We start from the raw sequence: 9690 nt of genomic DNA, 5'->3' as shown, positions 1-9690 counted from the left end.
AAAAACACGTTCGTCTGTGAAAGTACATTGATCAATTTGGGTGAGCTGCTACCAACATGGAAGCACTGGTAAGCCATTGTGCTACAAGATGGCAAGAAATTTAAAATAGCAAAGTTTAATCCATGAAGGAAAGCTAAATTTTAATTTGGTTTTTTCCTAAACCTAGTCTTATGATTGTAGGTTGGAAATGATAGATTCACATGAATGGGAACGTATGCACCTTGAAATCTATGTGGTACATATTCTCTCTAATTCATGAGAATGATTATGAGGAAATACTTTTGCTAGTAGATTTTAAAGATCTTATAAATATCAATATGGATATTGGTTGTGCTAATTGCATTCTCAAATTCACAATATGCTTACAGCGTCCATCTTCATATTTCGAATTTTGAGAATGGCAAGGAATAGTTTGAACTATCGAGAGATATAGCTATGAGTCTTCAAGAGTTTAAACACATACATATTCTATCCAATTAAGGTGTTTAAGCCTAAGAAGTCTAGTTGGACACTTATCGAAGCATCGCATAACAAAATTTTGTACTTCTGTAAGAAAGTTGTAACACCCGGTTTTGAATCGTTTCACTATTCAGGATCGTGGCCCGAAGATCAGTTATGATAAGGCTTTTAGCCTTAAAGGAAGAGAGTTTTAGTACCTTTTTGGATGGGAGTACTATAGGATAGGTGACCCAAGTTCGGTTGTGTTTTGGAACCCAAGGGTATAACCGTAAAGTGGCAGTTCTGGCTTTTTATGAACTACAAATTTTAGTTCGGGAAGTTTTAAGGCAAGGGTGAGTTGATAGAATTGTATACATCCTCTTTACCTTTCCTGGGATATAAGGATCTTCGAAATAGGACTTAACAAAGAAGCTATGGCCTTTGGAAGTTTGGTGGTAATTAGGGTTGAGCCTAGTACGCAGGGCGTACATAGGAGTATGTTGGGCGTACTAGGCAGCGAACTCGTAGGACTCCTTTGGAGTATTCTGGGCGTACTGGGATTACGTACGGCGTACTTCAGTTAGGCCCAAACCCTAATTTAGGCTCTTGGACCCTTTTTAAGATCCTTAAATCAACACCAGACCCTCTTATCTTCAACCTCCATCCCATTAAACCCTATAAACAAAACCCGAGCCCCCATTGGGGTGGTTCTTGAGCTTTTGGTGGTATTTCATTAATTTTGGTGCTTATTGAAGAAGGAGGAGCTTCTTGGAGAAGTGTGGGATTGCTTGAAGCTTTTGGATCCAGGCTTTGTGCATCTTGATCTACTTTCTGGAGGTATAAAGCTTCAAACTTGATGACTCTATTCTTAGATGTTGTTATGGCATAGTTTCATAAGCTTTGTCCCAAAGTTTGGATCTTTGTGAGTATGGAGTACTCCAGAGCATATTAGTTGTCCTTTCTGAGGTCTTAGAATGTTATGAGTCATACTAAATGTTTTCTTAATCGTTTCCTTAGAACCATGCAAGAGTTAAGTGGTTTTGAGTGTTGTAAAAGTAAGGATTTTGGAGATTTGTCCCTCTTTAGCCATGCAAAGGCTTAAAGGTTTCGACTTTATGGTTTAATACATCATTTAGGGTTAAGATAAGTGTTTGGATGCTTTTGTCTTAACCATTAAGAGCCTATTATGGACTTTTGGACCTCTGGTGAGTATGTTGGGCATACGTGGGAGACTACGCTCAGTGTAATGCGAGTTTTTACATAGGTGACTTGTACGTGGTGCTTCAGAGGCGAGTACATGGAGCATACATTCCTGGTACGTAGGGCATACTCCCTAGAGCGTCTATTTTGGGCCTTTTAGAAATGGGGCCTTGATGGTCCATTGGACTTCTGACTTTGGGTCATAGATAGAATATGGGCCTTCTTGGAATTAGGTATAGGATGATTTTTGGGCACAATTAGGAAGTTGGACCATATTGGGCCTTGGGATGCCCTTTAGGAAATTAGGCTTTTTGAGCAAATGAGTTGGGCCTTGGTTTTGGGCTAAGTAAGAAAAGGGTAAAATGGTCTTTTACTGTCACACCCCCGGCCGAGGCGGCGTAACATGTCGGGCTGTGCGACTAAGTTCATGGATCACAGGCAAATTGAATATATAGCACAAGTACAACAATAAACAAAATAGCATTGTTGTTCCATCTTGATATTTGAATACAAGGTTTTTACAAATAATAATAATAATACATGAATTGCCTCAACAAATAGGCATTTAATACAACAGTAAGTAAACTAGGTCACCTGTAATCCAATCTGTCTTGAATGCTTGTTTAGTGTTTTCCTGAGAATACATGTAGTTTTGAAAGTCAACACAAAGGCTGGTGAGTGTCACAGGTTTTCTGCTAACGCAGTGATACTTTTAATAAGTCTAAAAAGTATCATATTTGTATGTATAACGATCGCTAAAAACAGTATTTGCAAAGAGTCTTTAAAAGCCAAGAATGTATTTTGATATGAGTAAATTCATGTTTTTAACATGTACTTGTAATAACTCATTGAAAGTCAAAATGAATGCTTTGTATAAGTAACTTTCATACTTAAAACTGCGTTTATAATGAATCTTTGAAAGCCAAAACGTTATGTTCCATAAGTAATTTCCATACATAAAATGTACTTGTAATGACTTCTTAAAAGTCAAAATGAATGCTTTGTATAAGTAATTTCCATACTTAAAAAATATACTTCTAAGGACTTCTTTAAAAGTCCAAATGAATGCTTTGTATAAGTAATTTTCATACTTAAAAATGTACTTGAAGGCAACCAAACCTATGGTTGTAGTAAGAGAGAGTGAGAGAGAGAGAGAGAGAGAGAGAGAGAGAGAGATTCGTGTTAATGTTTTTAGTGAGTTCTATAATCGAGCTATGGATGAAAAGTACCCCTCCCTACGACGCTTCATTGGATGTCGTAGTAACGATCGTAGACACATATCACCTGCTTCGATTGATCAGTCGATGGTTGTAGCTAGCAACCGCAGGTGGGGTTGTCGATCCCATATAGATCTATACATATGTACCTCGCTCCGAAGATTAACGATTATAGCAGTGTGGGGCAGGCTAAGTGATTAAACTTAGCTAATGAATAGTAGCGTCTCACTCAAAAACCAATAACGAAAACTTTGTGAATAACTCTCAGCCCTAACTTAATTATAGTTAAGTACCGGCCATAATGAATTTCGTAGTATAGCATTTGTAAAAGCCGAGTATGGTTGACGTATTTATAAAAGTATAAATTACTCGCTTTTATAGAGATATGTATTTCAACATAACGATCTTGTATAAGTGTGTAAAGCCTTTTGTATAAAAGTATTCATGGGTGTCGTCTTTGAAACTATGAAATACTTTTATATTTGTATATGTATGTAAAGCCTTATGCATGAAAGTATTCACGTATGGAAGTCTTTATAACTATAAACGTGTATCATGCATATCATATAAGACTTATCAATTTGTATAATAAATACTATTTAGCACATGTATTCTCCCCCAAAAATGAATAAATATAAAAGAGGGACCGTAACTCTCACCCTTGAAGCGTGAGTTCGATTCGTACGATATTCGGATTCCTTTGGGAAACTTGTCGTGAGATTTATTACTTGACATTCCTCGTTCGTAAGACAAATCATCGAGTATATTTGTATTTCCTAATAAACCAAATGGTAGTTTTGGTATTAGTTATTAAGTATATGGTGGTCCTTCTTAAAATGAATAAACTCTAGGGTTTGATTTTCCCAAAATCACACTTCAGGGACTGATATTGAGAATTATTCTCAAGACAGGGGCTTAAACATGTGCATTCGAAACTGATTTGGGGTTTTAGGACTGATTTATTAGGTTTTTCTGGGGGAGGGACCATTTCTGTTTAATATAAATACAAGTTTGATTTAGCTTTGACCTTTGACTGGGTCAAAATCAAAACCTATTTTTTTTCGGGGCTCCAAGTACGATCCACATAAGTGGATCCATTTACAAAAAGGGATCAGGACTCTTACCCCGTTTCTTTGGTTTGATCGGGTAAAGGAATACAATCCATCCCAATTGAAGCCACGAAGGAAAACAGAGGCAGTCGGGCAATAGAACGAATACGGCCGAACGAGAGAGGAACACGAGGGAAATCGAAGGCGACAATCGGGTGGGGTCTTTGATCGATCGTGTATAACCGAACTCAGTAGCAATCGCCGATCCCACGTATGGCACCACCAATGCTTGGCTTGGTTGGGGAAGAAAGAAGAAAGCGATGGCAGGTGCGGTGGTCGATGGTTTTATGGGTGTTTGGCTGTTGTTGATTGTCAGAAAGAACAAGGAAGGAAGGAGTTGCAGCCATCGACGTGGGTGGCGACAATCAGCATCTCTGATGCGCTCTTCTTTCCTTTCCTTCGTCTCCAGTAGTCATGTTTTGAGGGGAAATCAGATCCTCGATCCTTGACTGATCGAGATGGGAGAAACAAGAAGGGAAAACGACCATTAGTGGGAATGTTTTTGGTATTTCTTATCAGATCGTAAGGAGGGCAGCCACCGGGGCAGGAAAACCCAGTGGAGACCAGGTAGCAGCGATCGGCGGTAGCATCACCGCTTCCTTCCTCTTCTCTGGTTGCAGTAGACCGTAAACAACCCACAACAGCAACAGTCGACGGTGGCTAACAGGTAAAAGAAAGTTCTTTTTCTCTTTTCTGTTGTGGATTGAAATCGATGGGGGTATTTGGGATGTTTGTTCTTGATTATTTTGATAGAAAATTGATGAATGAGTAACTATTTGGGTGTTTGATGTTTTACAGTGGATCGATGGGCGTACAAAAATGGATGTTTTGGTTTGACAGGAAAAGAAAATAGACAACACAATGATCTCATGGGGTGTTTGGTTGCTTCATTTGGCGGAAAAGAGAAGGAAGAAAGAAGGGAGACCTTCTGTTCTTCTGTTTGCTAGAATACACGAGAAGTGTTCTTGTGTTCTTGACTGGAATCGATGCATAATGAAAGGAAATATGGAGGTGTTTGGGTGTTGATGTGAAATCAATGGGGGGAAAGAAGAAGGATTGAAAGAAAATTGAATGTAGAGTGGTGATTCATTACGGCTGTATTCAAGGAAGGAACACGTTTGAGTGTTCTACAAGGTTGAAGAAGAAGAGTGCATGGTATATTTTTATCATATATTTTTATCAGTTAAAGCTTGTATTTGTACGATGATTGTGTTGGAGTGTTAACCTTCCCTTTTCCTTGATTGACAGAAGAAGTTTCCTTGTTTGACAGAAGAAGTGTAAGTGTGGTTTTGCTTAGGACGAAGCTTGGAAGAAACATAGAAGTTGTCTTTATTTATTTATTTATTCATTTATTTGTATCTATTTATTTATTTGTATTTTGTAGATTGAACAGATGTATTTGGTTGAATTTGGGTATATATTGATGTATATTCATGCTATATCTATGTATGTATTATGAGTTTGTTACATAACTTGTATTTTATATCTATATAAATTTAAACTCATACGTTAGGAATGTAAAATTTATATATATTTAGTGTTGTTATATAAGATTTAATTATATAACATATATATATTGTGATTATACTATTAATATGGATTCTTTTAAGTTGCATAGGACACCAAAAATATATATACATTATAGTGGCCTTGCCAATATATATCTTATAAACATTTTCACAAAAATAACTACAATATATTTTTGTATATATTTATTTATCGTGATGTATACCTCGATTCTCGTGTCCTCGTAGCGGTTCATATGAATTTTCTAAAAGTGTCTGCTTAATTTTCAGGTCGTGGTGATTCCAAAAATGCAAATGGATTGAGTTTTGTTATACTGATCTTTGTGAAAATACGTTTAAAGTTCCGCGTTTAATTAAGCTGATTTTCGACTTTTATAAATATTTTTATAAAAATATTTCAAATATGAAATTAAATATTAGGCTATAGCCTGAGTCCAAAAATGCTTTCGGAATCTCTATTTGAGGTGTGCAAGCTCCTCAATTGATAGAAACGATTTTAGTGGTTTTTAAGAAAATCAGTATTTTACTGGTTTTCGATTCTTAAAACGGTCGTATCCTTCGCATACGAACTCCATTTTGGACGTTCTTTATATTTTCGAAAACAGGGAAACGAGTTCTACAAGACTATAGTGTTTGTTTTTCTCACAACGGCTTAATATGATATTTTAGTTTTTCAGGCGCACTCCTAAGGTTGTCGTTTGAGTTGTTTGATTTATTTGCCAAATTAAACATTTGGAAGTAAGATACCATATGGTATCTTATAATAGTTGGAATAACTCATTTATTTTATATTAGATGCACTAAAACTCAATGAGTCAATTTATCAAGAGACTTACTATGAACTTGACCGTTCACAATCTTTGACCTAAATTCCGGGATGTCACATTTACCTTGTTCATTGGGCGAGTAATTTAGATTCGTGATTATTGGTCGAGATGTAATTATTAATTGGATGTTATCTGATAGTGCTAGCGCGCGGGGATTTTTTTTAGATCAGCAGATCGAGATTTTATCTGACAGATTCAACGGCTTGAGGTGAGTTTCCGTCACTGTATCCATGGGTCGAAGGCACCACTGTTGACCCACCAATTTGTGCTTGTAGTAAGATGATTGTCTTTGTGATAATTGTCTAGTATGTCTGTATTTGTTTGATGTTTCTGTGATCATTTAGTTATGGTATTATTTTGGTAGTGGTAGGGGTGAAATAGACCCAATATCCGGTTGAAATGGACCGAAGGGGAATGCAAGCACCCAGATATGCATGACAATATCCGGTTGAAATATACCGAAGGGGAATGCAACCACCCATATATCCTTGACAGTATCCCATTGAAATAGACCGAAGGGGAATGCAAGCACCCATACAATTTTTGGGATATTACGAAAGTCAAGAGTATTGATTTCTAAAAGTTCAATTGATTTCTAGGTACATGCCAAAGCTAGTGGGAGCATCATTTTTATGCTATTATTGAATGTTGACAATACTATTTATAGGGAACAAAGTTTTGAATTTTCAAATTGCAAAGTTTGGGAATTGTTTCGCTAGAACAGACTTAAGGGAAAGGGCACTCATACTCTGTTTCGATTCTAAAGGTTTAGATCATATAGTTTAATAGAACTTAGTCATAGACGTATATGAATATCATGCTGAAATGGTTCAACATAGGAAATTCCATATATGGAAATATTATAGCAAGAGATTAAACAGATATCAGATCATTATATAAGATATAAAGTGTTGAGTCCCATACGCTTTCGGATATAGGATCGATTACATATGCTATAATATTCAGTTATTCTATTTTTTTTCAAATGCTCAGAGCATTATGTGAAAAAGGACTAGAATTTTGTGTGACTAAAGTTGTAAAAAAACTGGCAACAACATTCTAAGGTTATACCAAAATAGTAGTTGCTTGTGGATAGTTAGAAGTATGATATTAATTTGGACGGACCATAGTGACATGATTCTGGATTGAGATAATTCTTGATCATAACTGATGATCATATGGGAGTATGGAAAGGTATCATAATGGGGGATGGTTGAAATGTCTACATGTGAGTTGGAAACTTTAATGCAAGAGAAGTATTCAAGGAGTATACCTTGAATTATAACCTTCATTACCATGGAACTGTTTCTAGTAACAAATTTCCAATGGGATATTCTATAATATCAAAGACTCGGTCTTTGAGACTTCGGAATCTTAATATCACAGGAGATTAATGCATGTTAAGTTGGAATTCCATCATATCTTGGATAGTGATAAGAATTTGGAATTGTGAAATGACCATAATTGGAATAATGTCTTGTTGATTTGTTCACAAAGGAAGGACCATAGAGAGGCATAGTATGCAATGAATAAAGTCGATTACTCGAAACATTCTACAATGACTAATGTTCACAAAGGAAGGACCATAGACTAATGTTTAATTCAAGTGGTCAGTTTATTACTCGAAAAAATCTACAATGAATAAAGTCATAATTATTATGGTGATTAAATAATAGAAATTTATTTATATTCAATAGATTTGAGACAATAGTTAATTAGTTTATTATTGTGTTTCACTTTGCATGTTTTACTTCCGTAATGATTTTTTTGTTCGAAATTCCACAGTCGCTCATAGTTTTTGAAGGAAGTAGTGAATTAAGATTTTCATGAATTGAATTGTAGATTGTCTATGGGGATTATAAATTGCAATAAGATTGCTATAATGTTCATGAGTACTTAGAAAAAATGGGATTTTGAGTATTGGATAAACTCACGCTCAGAGAATTACTTCATAGATTCTATCACGAGCTATTCTGAGACGATAATATATTTTATTCTTAAAACAAAGATATATGAGTTGTAATTTACAAGTTGATTGTGCATTGGCATTGCAAAAACACATCAGTAACGTGATGTCATAAAACGTAATGGCATGCATGATTTGGTAAGTAAAAGGTACAAGCATATAAGTCGAATTTTATTTGTTCCTTTTTCCTTAACGGGAAAACGAATATCTCCGGGCCCCTCGATGATTTTTTCTCGACATCTGAAGTGCTTAACCGAGCCCGAACTTAATTTATATGTTCAATTAGTAGTCTGAATTCAATCTTCATAAATCAGGAAATCGAAAAACAAAATATTGGACTATGAGATTGATTCTAATCCATGTCTCATGTCCATACGATATCTTCTAGAATGAAGGAATATTTGATCACTTATCTTAGGGCCAATGTCTGATTAGATCAGAGTTCGACAGTGGCTTTGGAAAGCACTCTCTGCAGTTCGGTTATACTTGCAATTGTAGTTATAGACTTATCCAAGTGGGGGACTTTTGGATTAAGGTGTCTAAGCTCATCAATAAATTGGTATAAATATGAAAATTGAAGAATATTCCTTTTTGGGTTGCCCTTATAATCAGAAATAGCTAGAAATGATATTAGGAGAGAGAAAGAGAAATGATTTGTTAATATATTATGTAATTCATATACTAATTGGAAATGGATAATTGATCTGTTAATTTGTTATGTGATACATAAATTAACATGAGTTCAATAGTTAAATAATTGATTTGTTAATGTATATGGTTAATAAATTATTAAGAAATCAATTCGAATTAATTTATAATTAATCAGGAATTAATTTGGGATTAATTGGAGTTAATTAAAGGTGTAAGGGGTGAATTGTAATTGTTCAGTAGTTAAACAAAAGAAGCAATTCTAAAACCCTCCATGGCATGAACGGTTTTGAAGGCTCTTCTAGGTTTTCTGAAAGCCTCCTGGTTGCATAAAAGGAAAAGAATTGAATTGGAATTAAATCTATTATTTAATTAATTTAAACCTGTCTTTGCGTACAAGTTACCTAAATTATAAATAGAACCCCAAGGCCATCAATTTTCGTTCATTCCTTCACCTACAAGCATAGGAATGAAATTTCTTCCTCTCTCCTCTTCATTCTAGGTTTTCTAGGGGTTTGGGTGTGAGCCATTAGAGGCATCATATATTTGGTGCTTGCTTTCTAAGGCTTTCAAGAAGAAATTTTGTTTGGTTATTTACTATAATAATCAAAAGGTATGTACACCCTAATTTTATGCTTATTTTCGATTACTATAAAGTTCCTTTACGGTTCTTGATGTTCATATTTTATTGGTATCAATAGTGAAGTATTTTTCCACCTCATGCATAGATTTATAACCTATGAAACCTATCAGAGGAAA

At 35.3% G+C, this 9690-nt stretch overlaps 2 long non-coding RNA genes across 2 annotated transcripts; one reads left to right on the top strand and one right to left on the bottom strand.

Moving 5' to 3' along the window:
* Nucleotides 1-2090: 2090 nt before the first annotated feature.
* LOC145132206 (uncharacterized) lies at nucleotides 2091-4092 on the bottom strand. Its single transcript, XR_013717900.1, has 2 exons — nucleotides 3980-4092; nucleotides 2091-3631 (listed from the first exon to the last, which is right to left on the bottom strand). It is a non-coding gene; the product is annotated as an uncharacterized LOC145132206 (long non-coding RNA).
* A 399-nt stretch (nucleotides 4093-4491) lies between these two features.
* Nucleotides 4492-5436, top strand: LOC145132205 (uncharacterized). Its single transcript, XR_013717899.1, has 3 exons — nucleotides 4492-4631; nucleotides 4763-5119; nucleotides 5213-5436. It is a non-coding gene; the product is annotated as an uncharacterized LOC145132205 (long non-coding RNA).
* Nucleotides 5437-9690: the final 4254 nt, after the last annotated feature.

Source organism: Lactuca virosa, chromosome 8 (assembly GCF_052849685.1).
Source record: "Lactuca virosa cultivar CGN04683 chromosome 8, Lactuca_virosa_CGN04683_v6, whole genome shotgun sequence".
NCBI lineage: Eukaryota > Viridiplantae > Streptophyta > Magnoliopsida > Asterales > Asteraceae > Lactuca > Lactuca virosa.
The sequence above is the reverse complement of the archived record's forward strand: the minus strand, read 5'-3'. Positions and strand labels throughout refer to the sequence as shown.